At 37.8% G+C, this 22714-nt stretch overlaps 1 long non-coding RNA gene across 1 annotated transcript in view; it reads right to left on the reverse strand.

Moving 5' to 3' along the window:
- Positions 1-827: 827 nt before the first annotated feature.
- LOC140849864 (uncharacterized) overlaps positions 828-22714 on the reverse strand; it is a 30026-nt gene continuing 8139 nt past the window's right edge. Inside the window, exons 2-3 of the long non-coding RNA XR_012132154.1 lie at positions 16166-16374; positions 828-3863 (exon numbers count right to left, since the gene is read on the reverse strand). This is a non-coding gene — a long non-coding RNA (uncharacterized lncRNA). The remainder of the gene's footprint in view (positions 3864-16165; positions 16375-22714) is intronic.

Below are 22714 nucleotides of genomic sequence, written 5' to 3' on the forward strand. Positions count from 1 at the left end.
GAATAAAGACATAGAATGGTAAGACTCTATTTGGTGTCAACCCATCTCATGTTTTTACTCTAACTGGAGAGCGCATGTCAATCCCTTTGTTCAGGATCTGCCCTCTACCATAAAGAGAACACTTAATCTAAAAAGAAAGGCCAGAAAGACCAAAAACAAACAACAACAACAAAAAAGGAGAAATACAAAGATAACATATAGATACAGATAAGTATATATATATATAGTTTCCAGACAAGACATAGATACCAGCACTGTGTATGAATAATGACGGAAGTCTGGGCCTTCCTGATACTAGTTAGGGAATTCACCTTTTGATTTTCTAGAGACGTTAGGCAAGGTTTTCACTTATAAACAAACATGCATGAAGTGCCCATGACATGAACACCAATGAATAAATGACAGTAATAGTACTGATTTTAGACTTAATAATTTGACATTGTAATTTATATTGGGTAATATAGGCAATGTTAAGGTCTAACCAACTGGTAAGTGCTTATGTCTTTAAAACTAATTGGAAAAGGAACACACAGGGCCAAAAGTAGAGCTATAGTAAACCGTTCCCTGAGGATATTATTTCCCATGACCATACATTCTGGTTTCAGAGAACACATTCAGTTTATGGTTGCTATCCCAGCATTCATATTCATGAATCCTCTTTAAATCTCAAAAGTGTACCAATTTGGTTAAAAAAATTCTATCTACTCATGGAGTGCCTCAATCTGAGAAAGATGAATCATTTACATTCGAAGTTGAGTTGTATTTGTTAGGCAAACATTACAGACGTGGCAATGATAATGATAACAGCAGCAATTTTAGTAGGAGTATTTATTTTGTGATTACTATATTCTTTAAATAATACACCAAGCACTTTACGTGCATTAGGTCATTTAATTTTTATAATAACCTTACAGGGTAAATATTCTTATCACATTAGATAGATTTTTTTAGTAAGAAGTGGAAGCACAGTGTAGTAAGTGGTTTGTCCAAGGCCATTACAGATAGTTGTGTGGAATTTAGTGTTCAACAGAATCATTTTGAGTCCAAGGCCATTTTCTTTTTTTTTTTTTTTTTGAGAGGGCATCTCTCATATTTATTGATCAAATGGTTGTTAACAGTTAACAACAATAAAATTCTGTACAGGGGACTCAATGCACAATCATTAATCTACCCCAAGTCTAATTCTCATCAGTCTCGGATCTTCTGAAGCACAACGAACAAGTTCTTACATGGTGTACAAATTCTTACATAGTGAATAAGTTCTTACATGGTGAACAGTACAAGGGCAGTCGTCACAGAAACTTTCGGTTTTGATCACGCATTATGAACTATAAACAATCAGGTCAAATATGAATATTCGTTTGATTTTTATACTTGATTTATATGTGAATCCCACATTTCTCCATTATTATTATTATTATTATTATTATTATTATTATTTTTAATAAAATGCTGAAGTGGTAGGTAGATGCAAGATAAAGGTAGAAAACATAGTTTAGTGCTGTAAGAAAGCAAATGTAGATGATCAGGTCTGTGCCTATAAGCTAAGTATTAATCCAAGCTAGACAAGGGCAACAAAACATCCATGGATGCAGAAGATTTCTCTCAAAACAGGGGGGGTGAGGTTCTAAGCCTCACTTCTGTTGATCCCCAATTTCTCACCTGATGGCCCCCCTGCAAATGTGCCTGTCTTAGGTTGTTCCTCCCTTGAGGAATCTTACCCGTCTCTGGCTAACCAGTCATCTTCCGGGGCCAGACAGGGAAATGTAAAGTTGGTAAGTGAGAGAGAAGCAATATTGTTTGAAGAGGGCCATTTTCTTAACTACTTTTGTTATCAAGAAGTTATACTAATATAAAAATTGGGTTACTAAGCTTGGCATAAGCACATGAAATAGGTAGCATGTGCTAATTAATGAGACAAAATAATTGAATTGCTTATTTTCCAGTGTTTTTTCCATCTGTGGAACCAGAGTTATTGCTAGTTAAGGAAAGTTATATAAAATATAAAACATTGTCTATAAACAGAGGAGATGATATGCTTCCTATCTCTGCAATGAAGCTATGCTATTCACTTTTGTGATTAATAAATTATACCTTAAATTAGAGGTAGTACTAAATTCAAGTAGTTTCTTTTATCAGTCCAAACATATTTTTCTTAAAACCTCACTACTTGCAAGTTTGTGTGTAGCCAGGGGCAAGGAGGGTACCAACAAATTAATAAAAGCTGGATAAATGAATTGCAAACAGCAGCGAGTGCCCAGCTGAGGTTGATGAGAGCTGAGCAAATATATATTATTCTGTATTGGGGTCTAGGCTTGTCCAGCTGACACATGATTTTACAATAGCTCCAGGCTTGGAATGTGGGAGCAGGCAAGGCTAGGGATGTACTATTAGGGATTTGAATGCCAGCATATCCAGAGTAGTGTGAACAGTGGTGAGCACAGCATCGAAGGAGACAGTCATGGAGTCATGCATCATCCAAACTGAGCTGGTGGAATCAGCAAAGAGGACAAGATCGAAGGATAAGAGGGATGAAAAGCATACTCACTGAATACCAATAGATGTTCAGATATTAAAAAACTAGGTTAAGGAGTTCAGATATTAAGAAAAAGTAGGCAGCCCAAATTGAGGAAGCATCAAATTGAGTATGCTGGGTGCATGCACTGAATGTTCATGGTCCCCCCAAGTTCATATGTTGAAGCCCTGAACCATAATGTGGTTGTATTTGGAGATGGGCCACTTGGGAGGTAATTAGGTCATGAGGGTGGACCTTCATGAATGGAATTAGTGTCCTCATAATAATAGACAAAAATGATCCTTTTCTCCACCATGTGAGGACACAGCAAGAAGGTGGCCATCTGTCAGCTAAAAAGAGCACTCCCACCAGGACCCCAACATGCTGGCACACTGATCTTGAACTTCCCAGCCTCCAGAACTGTGAGAAATAAGTGATTGTTGCTTAACTCACACGTTTATGGTATTATGTTATCACAGCCCAAGCTGACATAAGACACTTGGGGATCAAATAGAGCCTACCGTGTTAGGATTCAATGTTTATTTATCTAGGCTGGCAAATGGCTGATGTGGCTTGATGATGAACAAATTCATTCTGTATAAGAAAGCAAAACAATTACTTCATAGATGTATTGGAGGATTAGATGAGGTGATGTATGTAAGTATTTAGAACAGTATCAGGAACATAGTAAATGCTTATTAAATGTTCAACAAATGCTACTGAGGGACATAATACATGTTGAAATTTAGGGTGTGAGATTAGCATGCAATTCAGAGATGCCAAGGTAAGTTTGGAAAGATACAGTGGAAAACTCTGAATGGGTTGTTGAAGACATCTGGAAGACAAACATGGGTCTAGCAGGACAGGGCAGCAGGACAAGCAGGAGACAGTAGATGCTGGTGGGTGTAGTAGTGATTGGAAAAGGAGAATTTAAATAAGTGGTTGTTTGGAAAGGAGAGTAAAACTCTCCAGAGCAGTCACAAAATCCTTTGGGAAATGTGCTTCCTTCGTTTCTGCTGTTGCCATAATTCACTTTCCCAGAACTTTTTTGGATGACCCATTCATCCCTTTAATGCCAAATTCTATGTGTTCAATTGTATGTACTAAAAGGTACACAGTGGGAGCATTTATAAAATAAGGTCAAAGAACAAATGTATGAAGCGATTTTTGTATATTTATACTCCTCGATATTTTCTGGGTCCTTTATGATCCTCTGCTTGGTGTGGGATGCGGTGAATGTTCTTAATTATCATCCTCAGAATGATGAAGGAGTTTCATCACAGGTGTTGACAGCCAACAAATCTGTGCTTTCAGAAAAGGAAGTTCCAGTTTGAAGACAAATGAATGTCTGCAAAAGCAGAATAGATATTGCAAGATTACTACTCTCAAATTTATAGGGAGAACATCACATGCCATGCTCTGCAACCCAGTTTAGGACATTTGCTATAAGAAATGGCTTCCATTGTGATTCCAACAAGAACATTCATTGTTCTCCTCTTGCATTGTGTCTAGAGCTACAGCACAGACCATTTTCCATTAATTAGATTTCAGAGATTTCAAAAAAGCCCACTCCTAATCTGAATTGTTTCCCTGGGTGACATTATTAGGTTTTATTTCAGCAGCCTGAAGGCGAAACCGTCAACCAATCAGCAAGTTTATACAGCATCCCTACTATGAGGTTGGCTTTGTGTTAGGTGCCTTTTAGGAGCCTACAATTGAATTGAGGAGGCAAAACCTACACGTATGACATAATAAGGGAACAGTGAAGGCCTAGCTGGGTGGAGCTGTCTTTCAGTGCAATAGAAAGTCAGAGAAAGGAGAGATCAGTGTGGGCTAAATAGCCAAAGGTTTTTTTAATTATTGTTATCAATTACTACCATTATAACAACAATGGCTAGCATTTACTGAACATTAAGTGCTCACCATATGCAAAGCACTTTATGTGCTTTCTCTGATTTAATCCTCACAACAATCCTTTTTATATTCCTACTTACCAAGGGAAAACAATATACTCTTTTTATTCCCATTTTATAAATGAGGATAGCGTGTCTTAAACCTGTATTTCAATCATAGTCCCAGAGTCAGTAATGCCAGAATCCATACTTAATGCAAGTTTGCCTGGCCCAGACCAGAACACACATTGCCGCAGTATACTACCACAGCAGGATGAAGTACTTAGTCTCTAAAACTATATGTAGATTCTAAATGGTAGGAGAGAAGAGGGAGGGCATTCCAACAGTGGTATAGCATATACCCACACCGTGAGACAGGAAGGGGCATGGCACCTGCGAGGAGGAATGGGGAGGAGCATGTCCAGAGCAGAAAATCAGCGCAGTGGAGGACTGTAAGGACTAGGGGATCTGTTTTGCATAGCATTGTGCTGGGAATTTGCACAAACTAAGGTGTGGAGCTTGAAGCTGAGTCAAATAGACTACTGATGGTACTATTCAAGAACTTAAAATAATATTAGATAGCAAAAGCTTTACATCAATTAGATGGCCAAGAAATTCAGGAACTCAAGAGTCAGAGTAACAGAAAATGACAAGACAAGGAAGGTCATGCATTCATTTACACCCTCCCTCCATTCATTCAAAGTATCCTACATAAACATTGTAGAAATTAAAAAGATGAAAAAGGCAGGATTCTTTTCAAGGGGTTTGCAGTCTAGACCGGGGTGACTTGACTTGAGCTGCGGTTGTTACAGTGTATAAGAATCGGGAGTAAGTAGAGCAGAGAAGCTCTCTGAAGGAAGACTTGCACATTCTAAGTGGACTGACGGCTCGGTGAGAGGAAAACTTACTCATTTGTTGATTTAACACCTATTTATTGAGCACATACTTTATGCTAGGTATTGGGAGAAAAGAGAAGGTCCTTATAAAACTTAAATGTGAGTACATGATAGACACTAATAGGATGAACTCACAGACATACGTGAATTGCAAGGTCAGGGAAGGCTTTCCCGAGGAAATGAATTGAGATTGAGGGATAAATAGGAAATAACCTGACACAGAAGAGAAGGAACATCATTCCAAGCAAAAGAACGAGTGTATGTGGATGCTGGGTTTAGGGTGGACTTCTGCTGACTGTAAAGAACTAAAGGCCAGAGCTACTGATGCACAGTGAGTGGTGGGTCCACAGTGTGTGAGGGAGCTGGGGGGAAGAGAGAACAAAGATCTGCAGGCTGTTAGGCAGCTGTGTCTTTAAGAGCAATTCAAAGCCAATGAAGAGGGAGAGAGGGCAGTGATGCATCAGATTTTCAACGACATGGGAGAAAGGATTGGAAGGCAGTAAGACTGAATTAGGAGGCAAAAGGTGATGGTAGCTTAAACTTGGGTGGTATTGATAAGGTGGAGAGGAAAAGGAAAAACAAAACAAGACAAAAGATGTTTAGGAGCTAGAACCAGAAAGACCTCATAGTGGGTTGGATGTAGGGTGAAGAAGAGGAAGATGCCAAGGAAAACTAGATTTTGCCTGTACAAGTGGGTGAAGGATGGTGTGTAGAAAAATTATGAGTTTGGATGAGGGAAAGCTAAGAAAAATCTCAAGCAGGTGGCTGTATGTATGTGTCAGGAGAGTTCTGAGCTTGTTGCATCAGATCCACGGAATGGTGGCTGAATTCCACAAGGAGAAATTTAAGTTATTTTTGTGAAAGCCCTTGCTTCAGTGGCCTAGGCACAATCTGTCTGAATCTGAGGTTCTGCTAGTTTGCCAGTAGACATCCTCAGAGAGCAAGAACTATCCATGCTCATAGTATTTAGGGGCAATACATAGCAAAGGCATATTGGAAGGATTCCTACCAAAATTTGATTCAGTGAAACCCTTACTTTGATTTAATGAATACCTGTTACGGATGAAGTCTTTTACTAGACAATCCAGGAGCTGAAATTTGAGTGATAGGTGATCGTTGGTGATGTTCAGAATCTCCTATTACTAAATCATGTCAAAACAACTTAGTTGGCTCTCAATAAGTAATAAACTATAATAACAGTATGTGGGTATGTTTATTATGTTCTTTATAATCCATCTCCTTCCTAAGTGGAGTAGAGGTATATTACAGCAATGAAAACTCAGGTTGAAAGAATGACCAATATGCCAAGACTCTCGACAGAAAATCACTCTAAGAAAAGGCAAGAGCCAGTGTAAGAAAAGAGATGGATGCTTTTACAGGCTCTGTCCAGCCACTAGGTAAAAGATTCTAGAAATTCAGGTTTACATGTACAGCGATTAGATGACCTCTCTGCCTTGTTTACTTAAATTTTTCATCAGAGCATCATTGATTTTAATTGGAGAGACTCCACCCATGTCTCTCCTTACTTTTCCATGTAAGGCAGAATTCCCATAAGGAATTTGAAATAACAGAAATTGTAACCTTAATATAAGTAAGACCAGCATATGCAGTGTGATTTGAAAGACAACACATATCCAATAAAACACTTGTATTGAGAATATACAAAGAACACTTACAACACAGTAATAATAATAATAGGAATAGTAGGAGGACCAAACATCCTGAATTTTTAAAAATAGTCCAAAGACTTAAACTCAAACTTTTCCAAGGAATATATATTTGAATAGCTAATAAGCACATGAAAAAATATCAACATCATTATGCAATAAAGAAATGCAAATTTAAGCCATATTGAGATACCATCAGATACTAACTAGAGTGATTAAATTTTAAAACCTGATAATACCAAGTGTTGACAAGGATGTGGAAAAAGTAGAATTTACACTGTGCTGATAGGCATGCAAGATGATTGAGCTACATTGGAAAACAGGCTGGCAGTTTTTTTATCATATGCTTTACAAATGACTCAGCAATCCCACGCCTAAGAATTTACTCAAAAGAAATGAAAACATATATCCACAAAAGGCATGTATGCAAGTGTTCATAACTTTTATCTAGAATAGCCAAAGACTGGCAACAATCAAAATGTCTATCAACTGATGGCTGGATTAAAAAACTGGGGCATATCCATAAATTGAATACTACTCAGAGGTTGAAAAAGAAAAGAACTACCAATAAATGCAAAATTATGGATGAAGCCTCTACTGATTAAATCAGTATGTTCTTGGCAATCAAATTTTAGAAAAACATAACTTTATTCATTTTCTTTCTCCAAATATTATCCTGTTTAGCTGTTCTATATTTAGGGCTAAAAAGAAAATGCAATGATTATTCTACTGGCCTTTGTGTGTGAAACTTGTACATGTGTTGGTTTCAATTCACAATAGTTCTCAATCCAGCTTCTCTCTCTTAGCCAACCAAATGCTTTTAAAAAGCTCTCTGTGATATGACTGAAATATTGTATTATCCACAAGGGTAATCAAGAAAAGCATCTTGAATTTTGTCAAATATCATATATTATAGATTTTTCTCTTTCATTAGAGAATGCCTTGGTGTGATACTTAGAAGTCATTGTCTTTATTAAAGCATTCCCTTACCACCCTATCTGATATAAAAGTGGTCTGGTGTTGACATGTACTAACTTCTATTCCTATGATATACATTCATCTAACCATTCGTTCAAAGCATTTTTTAGATACTCACTGAAATACTTGGTTCTCTGCTACATCCAGAGAATAGAACAATGAATAAGAAGACAAAGTCTTATATCAAAAGGCCTCAGCCTCCTGGCAGAGGTAGGCATATCAACAGATAATAAGAATATAGTATAATAATCGGTGGTTGTCAACTCTGGCTTCGTAATGATGCCAGGGAGATCTTCCCAGAAATGATGATGCTGGCCTCTGAGAGAGAGATACTGGTTTAGTCTGTCTGAGGTAATGTCTGGACATCGGTATTATTTTTTTAACAACACACAGGTAAATCTAGTAGCATCTGTAATGGAGGTAAATACAAGGTACTAAGGGAGCATTTAGGAGTTACTTAGGCCTTAAAATGAATGTCTAATGGTGGGGAGCCCTGAACTGATTCACTCAGTGAAGAAGGAAATCTGCTTGAAGAGGAGAGAAAGTTCTCCCAACCAGATGCATCAGTATATGCAAAAGCATGAAAGTGTGAAAACCCATGGTGGGTTTAGTCATTCCTTCATGCAATACTTATTGAGTCCTATCTATATCTTAGGCACTGTCCCAAACCCTAAGAGCTAGGTCCCCATAATGAGATAGAAATCCCTCTTGCTCTTATAGAAATTTTACTGGCATTATACCATTAACTGTAGAAATTATTGTTAAATTACAGTTATGAGAGATGATAAAAAGCAGAAGCACAGTCCCTATGAGGGTCTAGTTGGGATAAACCTAGCTAATTCTGGAGCCCCGGAAGGTTTATCTGAAGAACTGATATTCAGGTTGAAACTTAAAGAATCAGCCTGTGGTGGTCAGGAGAAATGGAAATAGAATACAGAGAGAATACCTGTGAAAAGCCCCATGTGGAATGCATGGCCAGGAGGTGCCAAAGCACAGTGAGTTAGGGGCTGGTGATGGAGGGTGAGGGAGGAGTCTCATCACTATGTCCAGATTACTCAGGCCCTGTAGGCCATGCTGGGTCCTGAGTGCACTACATCCTTTCTGTTCCTTTGCTACATCAGTGAGACATCGTTGGTACAGCTCTTAGCAGTTAACAAAATATTTCTACAAATATCTCATGGCCTCAAGACAATCCTGTCACTTAGATAATGTTTAAAGACGCTAACTGACTTGCCCAAGTTCACATAGCTTAAAGTCAATCTGCAGAACTGAGATCACAACCCAAGACTGCTGACTCCAAACCTGAGCCTCATTCTATCACACCACTGCTAATATTTTATGTATTATATTGTATATATCATATGCAGCTAAGTAAAGATTATTCTGATAAATCTAGAATCACTTGTCTAGGTTTTATGAAGGTACAAATATGTCAGGAGCACTTTGTGGTTTGTTATTTGTTTTTATAAGTACAATGGAATCAAAAGAGGGTGGGAAGTTTTTTCAGGCCATGTAACAGTAGCTGGGCAGAACTGCGTAGATGAAAGGAGTCTATGAAGACAGATCTTTGTTCAGAGCTGGAGAGACCTAATTTACTCAGTAACTGCTTCCAAGAGGAAATGAGTGCCTACATTACCTAGGAATAAATAAAGGTAAAGAAAAGAGGCTTCTCGCTGCCCAAATTCCACTGGTGAAAAGGAAAGAATTTTGGCTTGTTCAACAAAAGTTCCAAGGGACCTGCGGGAGCTCTGAAGAAGCAGCCAAGGTACAGGAAGGTCTTTTCACAGCTCTAGGGCCTCACTCTCCCTACGTATCTCACCAGGAGGGAAGCTGTGCCTGCCAGAGTTGCCTCCACAAGGAGCCAAGAGCATGTTCACTGGTTGCCATTTTGCTGGCAGGGTCAGATCAGAGCCACACATCCCACAGTGACACCCCCAAGGAATTTCCATACTGCCTGCCTGAGAGGAAAAGAATCATGGTAGATGTGGGACAAAGCAATTCGTCCTTCCTATCCTCTTCCTTGTAGTCCAGACTGGTTATTTCAATAAGTAAACCACTAATTAGACAAAACTAAATACCAGGAAAAGAACATCTGATGACTTGCTGAAAATGTCAACCCTTTAATATTTCTTTCTATCTGTATCCTAAATTTGAAAAACTCTAATACATATTTATCTCAGAGAATAGAAGTCAAGTAGTTTTGAGTTTCAGTGAGCATCTCAATTCCTTGAACACAACCAAGGGTTTTATAAATACATGATTATCTTATTAGGTCAATATTATTAGAAAATGAAATATGTGAATTTCTAGAGCACTCAAAGTAAACATATACATATTGAAATATATAATAATCTCTTTTCACTTTACACCCTTTGTTATAGTTGCCCTTCTATTTTCCCAGTGCTAGTTAAGATTAGCATTCTCCCTGTCCCTTCAAGCAGGCTACCAATGACCCTTTATTTCTCAGACCCTTTATCCAATTTGTCTTCTAGTCTAATGGATTCACCTCCTAAAAGTTCACATGTTTAATTTTGATTCCTCTTTTCCATTCCCACTGTTGTCATATTGAATCAGTTGCCAACATTTAAGTATCAGGCCATTTCACATAAAAGATATGTTTCTGAGTTTTTTTGAAAAAACAGAACTATAACCTGGGACTTGTAGTGTCTCATGCCTACGAGCTGGTCCTAAGCATGGTTGCCTCCTGGAGTGACCCACTGTCATGAGAATTTCCCAGGGAGATGTAAATGAAACTCCTTCTAGCAAATTGTGAGGGAACCGACAGGCCAAAGGAATGAGTTGACCAGGTCCAACTCGTTGAGTAAATGAGTCTTATTAAGGGGCTACATACAGGGCGGAGGGGGCCATTGAGGCAGCTGCTCTACCAAAGCTTTCACTCTGCCCATTAGGCTGGTTTTCATCAGGGATCAGGAAAGGGGGCTGTATGTGGGGGAGCAGGTAAATCCACAGCTGCTGCTGCTTCTGCTGAGTCTCCGTGGGCCCAGGGAGCCTCCTTGGAGGTCCTTGTGTCCGCAGCCAGCCAGCTGAGGCAGGGGGAGTAGCCCCTCCTCCCCTTCCCTTGGAAGGCAGCCCAGCAGTTTTCTTTTAAAATGGTTACTCTCATCAGATTGGCTCTACCTTTGTCAGGTTTCGGAGGATCATCTCTACAACACCAACTATTGGCTCTTTTGCTAAGTCCTCAGCTTGCTCTCCTCTTCCATTTCTGACAGTCTTATATCTGAAGGCATTTGGGTTTGCAGTCCCCACTTGAGGGCTGTTTTATTTGTTAACCAGGGAAGGACAATCTTCTTAATTAAAGTGCTTTCATCCAGTGGTCCTCTTAAGTGAAGGAGGTATGAATTTCCCAGTTACTTTTACCACAAATGCATTCTGTTCTCTTTACAGGATTAAGCTCTTGTAACCTGTGAACTGGCAAATCTACCGAGATGATATAGATAAGATCCTTCTCTAATAGAGATAATTTTGTCACTTATATTAATTTTTGACACTCAAAAGATGGATTACCTCAAATGTCTAAAATTCTTAGCAAAAGTCCTAGTTAATCTGAAGATTCTGTGGGCTCTCAGGATTTCTAAAAGCTCTCTATACTATGAAATGATCTACTCAGGGCCACTTTCATTCCTGTCACCATGTCATTCCCTCCAACCAGAACACTGTTCCTAGACCTCCCAGGTGTCCCAAATTTTTATTTTTAGACTCAGTTTAACTCTCAGTTTCTGCCCTGGCTAAGGGAACCACATGATGCAGTTTGCCTGGGATCCCAGAGTAATTCTTCACAGTATCTCTTTTATTCTCAAAAGTATCCAGGTTTGGACAATAAAATATGCATTTACCCTATTCTTGGCTACCTCAGTCCGTATTGATATTTGTGTTTGTGATCATCACAACACAGAACAGTCCATGTGCAAGAATTTAACAACTACACTTTTCTTACAGTATGAAGATTTCTTTTCATCAACACCAGGTTTAATAGATACCTCTAACTACCTATTATCCTTAGGAGATAAACTACTTTCTATTAACAGTAGTTCATCTCATATTTGTTTAGTTCAGTGCTTCTCAAAATGTGGTTCGGGGACCCCTGTAGGTTCCCTAATACCCTTTCAGAGGGTCTGCAAGGTCAAAACTACTTGTATAATGAAACAAAGAGATTATTTGCTTTTTCCTCTCTCATTATCTCACAAGTATGCAGTGGGGTTTTCCAGAGGCAGCATGACAGGTGATACAACAGATGGAATGTAGAATCCAATATAGTCTCTAAAGAAATTTTCAAAAAATACAAAACCATATACTATTAGTCTCATAATTTTTTGAAAGTAAATTTATGTTCCTTAAGATATTTATGTTAGCATATAATAGGGTCATTCATTTTAGTTTAAAGCAAATTGCTAAAATTTAAATTTTTCCTACTTTATTTTCTAATAGGGTATGAGAAAACAATTTTTAGGTAAGAGTATAGAGTTCTGAGACTAAATTGAGAACTGCTGATAAAGTGCTTTGTACTTTTCAAATAATTCCATATTTTTTATGTAATTTTGAGTAGTATTACCTTTTGTTAAATTGAGATATGCTTCACATACTATAATGTTCACTCTTGAAGTACACAATTCAGCGGTTTTCAGTATAGTCACAATGTTGTGTAACTGTCACCACTAATTCCAGAATATTTTCATAATCAAAAAGGAAAGTCCATCTCTATTAGCAGTTACTACCCTTTCTCCATTTTTCCCAACCCCTGACAATCTACTTTCTGTTGCTATGGATTTGTCTGTCCTGGGTACTTCATTATGTTACCATGAAATATGAGGCCTTTTGCATCTGGCTTCTTTTGCTTAACATAAGATTTTCAAAGTTTATCTATGTTGTAGCATGTATCAGAATTTCATTCCTTTTTATGCTATAATAATAATATCCCATTATGTGGATATACCACCTTTTATTTACCCACTTATCATTTAATGTACCTGTGGGCTGTTTCCACTTTCCAAAGATCTTAAGAAAAATGCTGTTGTGAAAATTCATGTACAAGTTTTTATGTATAGACAGGTGTTTTCATTTCTCTTAGATATATACCTAAATGTGGAATTGCTAGGTCATATGGTAACTCTGTGTTTAACTTTTTGAGGAACTTCCAAACTGTTTTTCAAAGCAGCTGTACAATTTTGTATTCCCACCATCCATGTATAGGGTTCAATTTCTCTATATCTTTGCCAACATTTGTTATTGTCTGTCCTGTTTTTATTATAGCCACACAAGTGGGTATACATTAATATTCTATTATGGTTTTGATTTGCATTTCTTTGGTGGCCAATGATTTTGAGCATCTTCTCATGTGTATATTGACCATTTATATATCTTCTTTACATAAAGCTCTATTTAAATCCCTTGCTCATTTTCTAAAAATTTGGGATCTTTTTTATTGTTGAGTTGTAATACTTTTTAAAAATACATATTCTAGATACTAGACCCTTGTTAGATATATGATTTGCAAATATTTTCTCCCATTCTGTGGGTTATCTCTTCACTTCACTCAAATAAACTTTTCATTTGTTTTTTTTATTCCCTATGCTGTGCTTTTCATCTTCATGAATTATTTATTTTCTAACTGTAAGTTTATACTTCTTTGTCTTTTCACTTTTCACTTTCTTGATGGTGTCTTTGAAAACAAAAGTTTTTAATTCTGATAAAGCCCACTTTGTCTAGCTTTTCTTTAGTTACCGGTGTTTTTGGTATCCTATCTAAAAAAAACCCAATGCCAAGGGGGTGAGCAGGGTGGGCAAAATAGGTGAAGGCGATCAAAACGTACAAACTTTCAGTTATAAAATAAATAGGTCATGGTGATGTAATGTACACTATGGTGGCTATAGTTAATAATATTGTATGGTACACTTGAAAGTTGCTAAGAGAGTAGATCTTAAAAGTTTTTATCACAAGAAAAAATAATTTGTAACTACGTATGGTGATGGATGTTAACTAAAATTACTGTGGTGATCATTTCTCAATATATACAAATTTTAAGTGTTGTACACCAAGACTAATATAATAAGTCCATGATATCTCAATAAAAAATCAACTAGATTAAAGCCAATAAAAACAAACAAATAAATAATCCAAGGTCACAAAGATTTAAACCTATGTGTCTTCTAAGAGTTTTATAGTTTCAGCCCTTATATTTAGTTATTTGACTCATTTTGAGTTAATTTTTATATATAGTGTGAGGCAGGGATACAACTTCATTTTTTCATATAAGGATATCCAGTTGTCCTGACACTATTTATTGACAAGATTCTTCTTTTCCCATTGAGTTGTCTTGGCACCTTCATGACAGTAGTTTTTCTTTTGCCCCAATTTTCCTTGATTCCAAGTTAGTCTCTGCTAATTGTGCCTTTCACCCAATTTCAAATTGCACATTCCCAGGCCAAGCACTGGCTGGCAGATAATTAGTGAAAACGTGTCAGTGAAGTCAATCCAAAGAAACAGTTTAATGTCTACAGAACGTCTTCCAGGATGAGTGGTGACAGAGAGCTTCTGAATCTATGAGAAGATCAATGATTCTGTGTAAAATCATCTTAAAGTTTGCCTTACACTATGTAAACTGGATTTCTTGAGGTTCGCTATGGCAGTACGTTTTGTTAAAAAACTGTTTTAGGTAGCAAACCTCTTGACTGCTTGTTTGGATTGATTTTAGATGGCTTCTCTTATGTTTTTTAGAATTTTTTCATTTTTAGGGTAAGCATAGCCTCACTGGTTAGAAATATCTAGATTTTTCTAGAAATTTTCAAAAGTCTACATTTTTTAAAGGAAAATTTTAATATATGTACTGAAAAGAAATTATTTGATTATATGTCAGTCCTAGAAATATAGAATGTAAGAACTAGAAAAGATGTGAGAATCATGTAATATAAATCCTTGATTTTTAAACAGACAATAGTAAAGCCTATAAAGGTAAATGTATTTACCTGGGGGATGCTCACAGCGAAGTAAAGGTGGTAGGAGGCTATAGCCAAGGTCTTGAGAAAGTTTAAAAATAGAAGGAACTTTCAAACTTGTGGTAACTATGCAAGTGCAATAAATATTTAGAGAAACTATCTACTGAATGAACTGGAGTGCCTCTCCCAATGTGAAAGAGTCGATCTATCAGTTATCATATAATACATTAGCTAAGCCAACTGCGCCTGGGCATAGTGTTAAGATGAAAAGAGTTACCATGAGGCTGTCAGACCATGAGGGTGCCACAGTCACAGGTGAAAATCAAGCAATACTCTTTTTTATGAAATCATGGGATAGGGGAATAGCAGACCACTGCCTTGAATGTTTTAGATATGGAGGGAATCCTGAAGTTGAGAGAGATTAAATTGGCCATTGAAAGACAAATTATGTACCTTCCTAAAGCTCAAAATAATGCTCCAAAGAGAATGAAAATCCAATGCGGAGACTTGGAGATGTAAGAGAATATGAGAATTTTGCATTCTCATTGGGAGAAGATTGCAGATAATTTGCTGGAGAACTTTGCTTTATAGAAAAGTATCAGATGTGAAGCAGGCAGTGAAGAAAGATGAAGCTGAGAACATGAACTTGCATTTATAATATAGCCTGTAGGGTTTTTATAATTGCGTATGGATATTAAACTTTTTTTTTTCCCAGAGTGGAGAGCCATTGAAATGTCTGAACAGGACAACAATGTGGTCAGATTAATTTGGGAAGGTCTTTTTGGTAGCATAGTGGAGGATGCATCTTTGTGGAAGATGTCAGGAACAGAGACAGGGGCCAGTTAGGAGGCCAGTAATAGTCAGAGATGGTAAGAGCTGAGCAAACAGTGGTCATGGAGATGGGAGAGGTGAGAGATTTGAAAGCATTGCAAAAGGCTTCACCGATAAATGGAATGAGGCGAGGGGATGAAAGGACAGAGTTAATAAAATGATCACATCTCTGGTTGATGGAGCTTTCTTGATGCTGCATGTCATCAAGTCCCATGTCCCAGGAAACTCTCAGTCCTGGGAAAATTGGTCCAATTTGTCAACTTAGCAATGCACCTGATATGCTGGCTCTTCAAGTCACCACCAACAGGCAACTTATGGCCACCCAGCTACCACCCCACCGATCTCTGCCAATTTTCCTAAATTAATGCATCTCTACCTCACTCTCAGCTCTTAATCCAACAACAAATTACTTACTTGGGAAAGATTGCTATTTTACCTGAATGCAATTGGCCAGGATGCAACGCAGACACCTCCTCCCAGTGGCTGCACCCTGTTTCCCACAATCTGTCCAGAAACAGCAAGCTTGGAAGTGACCGAGGCCCTCTGTCTTTAGACATTCTGACCTTGTACGCCTTGTGGTCTGTGCCTTCTTCACTGATTGGCATCCAGTTATGGTCTCCACATAAAGCCAGAACCGATAGTGAGCTGGGAAGAAAGAGCACCGACTTGAGAATCACAGATCTGGGTCTCGACTTCATTAGAGGGACCTCAAGCAAGCTACTCTAACCTCTCAGAGCCTCACTGATAAAAATTAGATTGTTGTTGGAAATCAGTGATATGACAAATACAAAATACTAGCCATCAGGAATATGATTTCTCCTTTCCTGGGCCTTTGTAATTTCAGGTGATGCCTCCCTCCCTGAAGGGGGAGTCTGGAGTCCATCCGCTCAGCTTTGGTCCTTCCTGGTCCAGGCGTTCTCTTTCCTCAGCAGCTGAGGTCTCTGAGTGGCTGATCCTGAGTCTGCCCAGGAGATAATATCCTTATAAGAGAAAAGAGGGAAGAGTGGCCAGGAGAAAATATGCTCATGGTTTCCAGTACTATTAGGTTCACACCAACTCCACATGTGACTTTCTGGTTGTCTGTTTATGAGTCACAAATGTGCATTTGCATATATTTAATACTGATAACATTCCTTTCTAAATAGAAAATATGAAAATTTCTAACTTTTGAGTAATTATTAGTGGATGATCTCTCTCTGGGGAAATCAATGCTACAATAAGTATAATTACTAACACTTCTTATCCAGACAAATGTATATTTCAAAGTATAGAGGAAGAATTGGTTAGTGAAGTTGAAAGTAACTTAACCCTAGAAAATACTATTTATGTCCTTTTAGGTATTTATGCTAGCCAAGGAATGGAAGGATAGACAATCAGATGTGTAATCCAACTTTCTAGGAAGGTAGATACAAAATTTTTATAGGAAATGTGGATTTGGGTGCAAACGCAGACACAGAAACATGCCCTCTTGATTGTCAACAAGGCAAAAAGCATTGCTGTTAATTGCACGTCAGTGAGTGAGATGTCAATCTTGGGCCAGACTCTAGAATGAACTATTAAAAAAAGAGATAGTTCACTAGACCTGAATTAATGATAATATCTAAAAGCTGCTTTCTTATGCAAAAGTGTCAACTTGAAGGAAGGTATTTGGACAAGGAAACCTGTTGAATATATTATCAGTGATTTTAGATAAAAATATGGAAGGCATGATTGTTAAATATGTGTATAACATGGATATAATGAATGACAGAAATCATCGCAGTTTAAATGTAAAAATCTAACAAGATGGAAATTAAAAAGGAAATTTTTCCATATTTATTAGGATGACAGGATAGATATTTCTTAGCTATAGCACATAGAATATAGTTTAAATGTTTATTGGGTAGTATGCTCAAAACGCTTCAGCAATGTAGTAGGGCAATGCAAAAAAGCTTCAGTGCAGCCTGTATTACTCTACAATCTACATTCAGAAGCAGGCAGACGATAGTCCAGTCCTGCTGCTCTCTGCCAAACAGTGTCTACAATAGCACATTAATCAGGTATCAGGCCAATGACACAGAAAAAAAGCTAGCTGATGTTCTTAATCTAATATGAGTGCCCAGGATAATGAAGAGACTTAAAATTTGAGATGTGAGGAACAGTTGAAGCAAATGGGTAAGGGAAGACTTCATATATATAAAAGTTGCCATGTGGAAGAACAGCTTGACATTCCCCCACCCTTTAATCTCAAAAAAACCAGAATTAAAACAGTAGATGGAAACTATAAGAAGACAAATTTTGGCTCTGTGTCAGGGGACAAAAATCCATCAGAGAGGTGAGGGCATATTTAAATATGGAATGATGGATGTATTCAAAAATGGCTGAGAAAGAGTGGGCTTTTTGGCGCCAATATTTCATTGGTGTCTAGAACAATTTTCCGAACCAGATATACTGTGATTCTCCAAAGGTAGAGAAAGCCACATTAGGTGGGGTCACTTGCCATGAGAATTTATAATTAGTTATTTTAGGGACTATGAAAATAGAAATTGTTATGAAAAATAACAGAGGATCAGAATTAATTGCCTTCCCATAGCATTTGTCTTGGGCTCTACTAAGTCACTGGGAGTTCTTTGGTATGTGCCCTTGACAGCAAGCTCACTTGTGATGGCACAGTATCTAATTCACATTAATTCATTCACTAGAAGAGTCCATTTTATTAGCCTCATTTCTTTTAAAACATCTCAGTGTTCAAACTACTCCTTATCACCATCATTTTATATCATGTTAATCTGGGCTAAAAATAGAAATTAAGCTGTGTCCTCACCATTTATCAATTGATGTGGTTTAACTGTACAATCATATAAATTGAAAAAAGTGCTATTCTGAAAATGTACCTCTTTGAATCTACAGTAAAGAAAATGGACAAAAATGTAAGCATAATAACTGATGAGAATAAATGTTAGTATGTTTCTTTAAAAGGTCATAAATAGTCACAAAGCTCACATTTCCTTCTCCTAAACAATGAATTTCCTCTGTAAGCAACCATTTTGGACTGAGAGCCACCAAACCCAAATAATAAAAGAAAATAATTAGTGAAGAGCAGTGGATGCTGTAGGATAATTACTGCAAGAGGGCAGGCAGCCTGGCTAACTTCCGTATTCATGTTAATGGTATATTGTGAAATATTCTACACTTAGGTAAAAAATAACTTCTGAGAAAGATGGGTCAGCTTAACAGTAATCTGGAGTGTGTCAATGCCACTTACTACACTTAAAATGAAGTTACCACTAGAAACTATGTTAATACTTCAGCTTTTCATTGTCATCAGGGTCAGGAGATGTTCCACACTCAAATGGACAATATTTTTGGTGGTAAAGATGATGAGAGAAGTGCCTTTTTTTTTTCTGAGAGAGAAAAATGAACACATTTGGCTTTAAGCAGCCAATTCATAGCAATGAATTCATAGCAAAACTGAGATCACCAGGGGAAATTTTTACCGCACTAGTTTCTTTAAAGTCATCTCTTTAGCTCTACCCAAAGTCAGTTTCTTGCTGCCTAATTTGAGCTGTATAAAATCTTCCTGACTTTACAAGAAAGTGAACACTTGGGGCCCCTGGGATCGATATGTAGTTCTGTTTGATCCACTTCTGCTCCTCAGCGTCCATTTCTAGGAGCCCTAGAATCACAGCAATCTTCTCAAGGCACCTTACACTCTGGTGTGCCCTCCCATCCAGGTGCAAACAATAAATGCTACATCCAGGAGTCCTGGGTTTATGTCTGAATACCCTAAAAGTTCTCACAAGGATAACAACACCACTGAAATATAACTAATAGACAAGGTGGCTGGGCAGGGGACAGGCAGGAAGCAGGAATAAATAGAGTTCAAGACATTTGGGGTAGCTTTAACCCACTTCCTATGCTGTGCTGAGTCTTCCAGAATGTCTGATCTCCTCTTCCCTCTTTCTCAACATCGCCCTCATCCTCTCTCCACCCCTGACACTCTCTGCCTTTCATCGCCCAAAGGGCCCAAGATAAAGGCACGGTCAGGCTTGATCAAGAGAACACATTCCTCCCCGCCTGGTCCAGGGTGTGACCAGTCATGTCTGGGCGGGAGTGCTAAGGTATTCTGGAAGCTGCTGTTTTTGCTAGAAGTAGATTCTTCACTTTTGGAATTTGCTTCGCTTCTCAGTTCACGGGAGGTCAGGTCCTCACCTCACAGGACACAGTTCAAGCTTCATCTGTTCAATCAGTCATGTACTTTATGGTATTGGAGGAATGATTATTGAAGTCATGGTTAATAATAAATGGTACCAATTTACATATTTAGGACTTGTGCATGAATCTGGAATCTCTAAAGTAGCTTATCCTTCCCTAGATAATGACTTTTTTATTTTAGGAAATGAAAAGAAAAACTGATACTGTTAATTGATGTGGGCCTGAAAATTCTACTCAATACATTATCTATACATTTTGCTTTCATCAAGTGAATTCATATTCTTAAGAAATAGAAATGTGAGCATAATGTAATTGAAAATATTAAAAAGTGCCAATATATTGGGGACACAGCTCAGAGATCCTTCACAATGCAGTGAGGCTGTAGAATTTATGAAGGTAACCAGAATTTATAAAAGGGGATGCACCATAAGTGAGTTTCATAATGAAATTAGTCAAGGCTTAGAAACAATGACTTTGAGGAGAAAACCTGACTTACATTCCTTATCCCCATAGTCTCAACAATAACAATTTACTAAAACTGGTGTGCACATTGAACTCTAAAAATTCTAAGATTGAAAATAATAACCCATATTTGAAGCAAACACAGTATTTTATATACAAATGCACCTGGCTTCTTGCACCAACAATAAAAGCATTCTGACTTATTTTTGCTAGTCAAAATGTATACCAAATATGTACACTTTCTGTAAGTATTTATGGGCACATTTGCAATGGAGGAAATATTCCTGCACTGGACACATTGGACAAGCCATATCTCTTTGCAAACCTAAACACTCTACTGAAGACCTGCTCTTATAAACCACCCTATGTAAGCACTAAGTTCCCATTTATCTCTATTTATAGGTAAGTTTAGAGGACAAGTTTCACTTGTCCTTGGCACTTTGCTAGGGACATAAGGGAAGTAAATGGATATGCTCAAAGTTAGTAATCTTATTGAATATTTAAGATTTACATGCACTATTAAAATAGTAATTAATGTAAGTCTGCTCACAGCCAAAATGCATCTTGCAGATACTAAGTTGATGATTCTCAAATTTCAGTGTGCATGAAAACTATGCAGGGAGCCAACTGAACATGATGCTCCGTTTCAGCTTGAGGGCAGGGAATGTGCATCAGGGGAAACACTCCAGACCCTCTGGAGGCAGGAGGCCCGGGGAGCCTCTGTGGCGGGCACAGGGAAACTCAGGAATTAGAAGGACAGATTTTTAGAAAACAGCAAATCTGAGATAAATTTACAAGGTCAGACTTCAAGGATGGCTGGGATTTAAAGAAAGAAAAGGCAAACACATTCTTGGAAGAGGGAGAGGCCTGAAGTAAAACATAAATTTGGGAGTAAATGTGGCATGATAAAGAGACACCCGGAAGAGAAGCCTGCGGAGGCATGTGGGATGGCCACATAAAGCTGGTTTCCTTCTCCCCTCACAGTGACTGTCTACCCTTAAGCATCCCAAACAATCCAACTTCTTCATGGAGGTAATCAGAATGTATAAAGAAGGAATCTTTCTCTTTATATCTGACCCCGAGTTTCACATAAATTATGTCCATTCATAAGGCTCATTAAAAAAAGCAAGCGGTAGAGCTACAGTCCCTAAACCAACCAAATGATGTTCCTATAAACAAATTGTAAATTGTATGGTTTTGTGCCAAGTCATTATGGTGACATAATGTCACATGACTAGTACAAAAAACAAAAAAAAAATTGCCTTAGGAGCCAGAATGAACTGGATTTAAATATTCTTATACCAGTTAGTAGCTGGGACATTTTACTTGGCCTTGTTGAATTTTAGTTGCAAAATCTGTAAAAGAGAAATAATTAAAACAACATGTTCAATACCTCGTATTGTGTTTTGAAGATTAAATGAGGCAGTGAATGTAAACTCCCTGGCACATAGTAGACAACTGTGAATGAATGAACAGTATTTGTAATGTTTTTATATTTGTAAAGAACATATTTTAAGTGGACTAATCCATGATTACCCAATGGTGTGATTCATTTTAGGTTGGGTAGATTAAACACAGCGCAGTTACTACTTTAGAAGACAGATTTTTGTTTTTCTGTACAAAGAAGTGCTGAAATTTGATGACTGTGGAACTGAGTTACAATGTCATGTGATTTGAAGGACACCCTAAGATATGTTTCCAAAGGGCTCAAAGTCTCCCATTAGGGCCTCATTCCCTGGTCACTCTTGCAGAGGTATGCAGCCTCTATCAGTCATCCACATTTAGTGTAAATTACTTTGTCAGACCTTTACTATGATTGTGAAGAGAAAACCACCAAAGAACAGAAGATTGGCTGGATGTAAAGAAAAGGAGGAAACATTGTTTAATAAGGGGTACCCACAGAAGGTCGAGTTAAGTAGAGCCATAGGCCACAGTAGCAGGGTCCTGCAAGCCTTCATCTGTGAGAAATCAGCACCAGAATATAAAAAATAGAGCACAGAAAGAAGGAATTGACAACCGTCCTGTTTTTTCTCCAGCCTCTGTCTGGTTTGAGTGCCACTGTTACCAGCGAATATAGTCCCTCATTTCTGTTAAATATCACACACATATCTTTTCATTTTTGGTGTCATCTCCCAAAGTAAAATCCTCAAAGATGAGAAGTGAGGCTCAAATGGTCTCACCAGGTGGCCTAAGAAAATCTGAGAACAGAAATGGTTTCTTCAAAAAATAGCAAAAAAAAAGAAAAGAAAGTATGCAATGAACTTTACAGGATGTTACATTGGAAAAAACTAAGTATTGAAACTGCTTTGAGTAACTCTGTTTTTAATGT

The sequence above is a fragment of the Manis javanica genome, chromosome 6 (genome assembly GCF_040802235.1).
Source record: "Manis javanica isolate MJ-LG chromosome 6, MJ_LKY, whole genome shotgun sequence".
Lineage (NCBI taxonomy): Eukaryota > Metazoa > Chordata > Mammalia > Pholidota > Manidae > Manis > Manis javanica.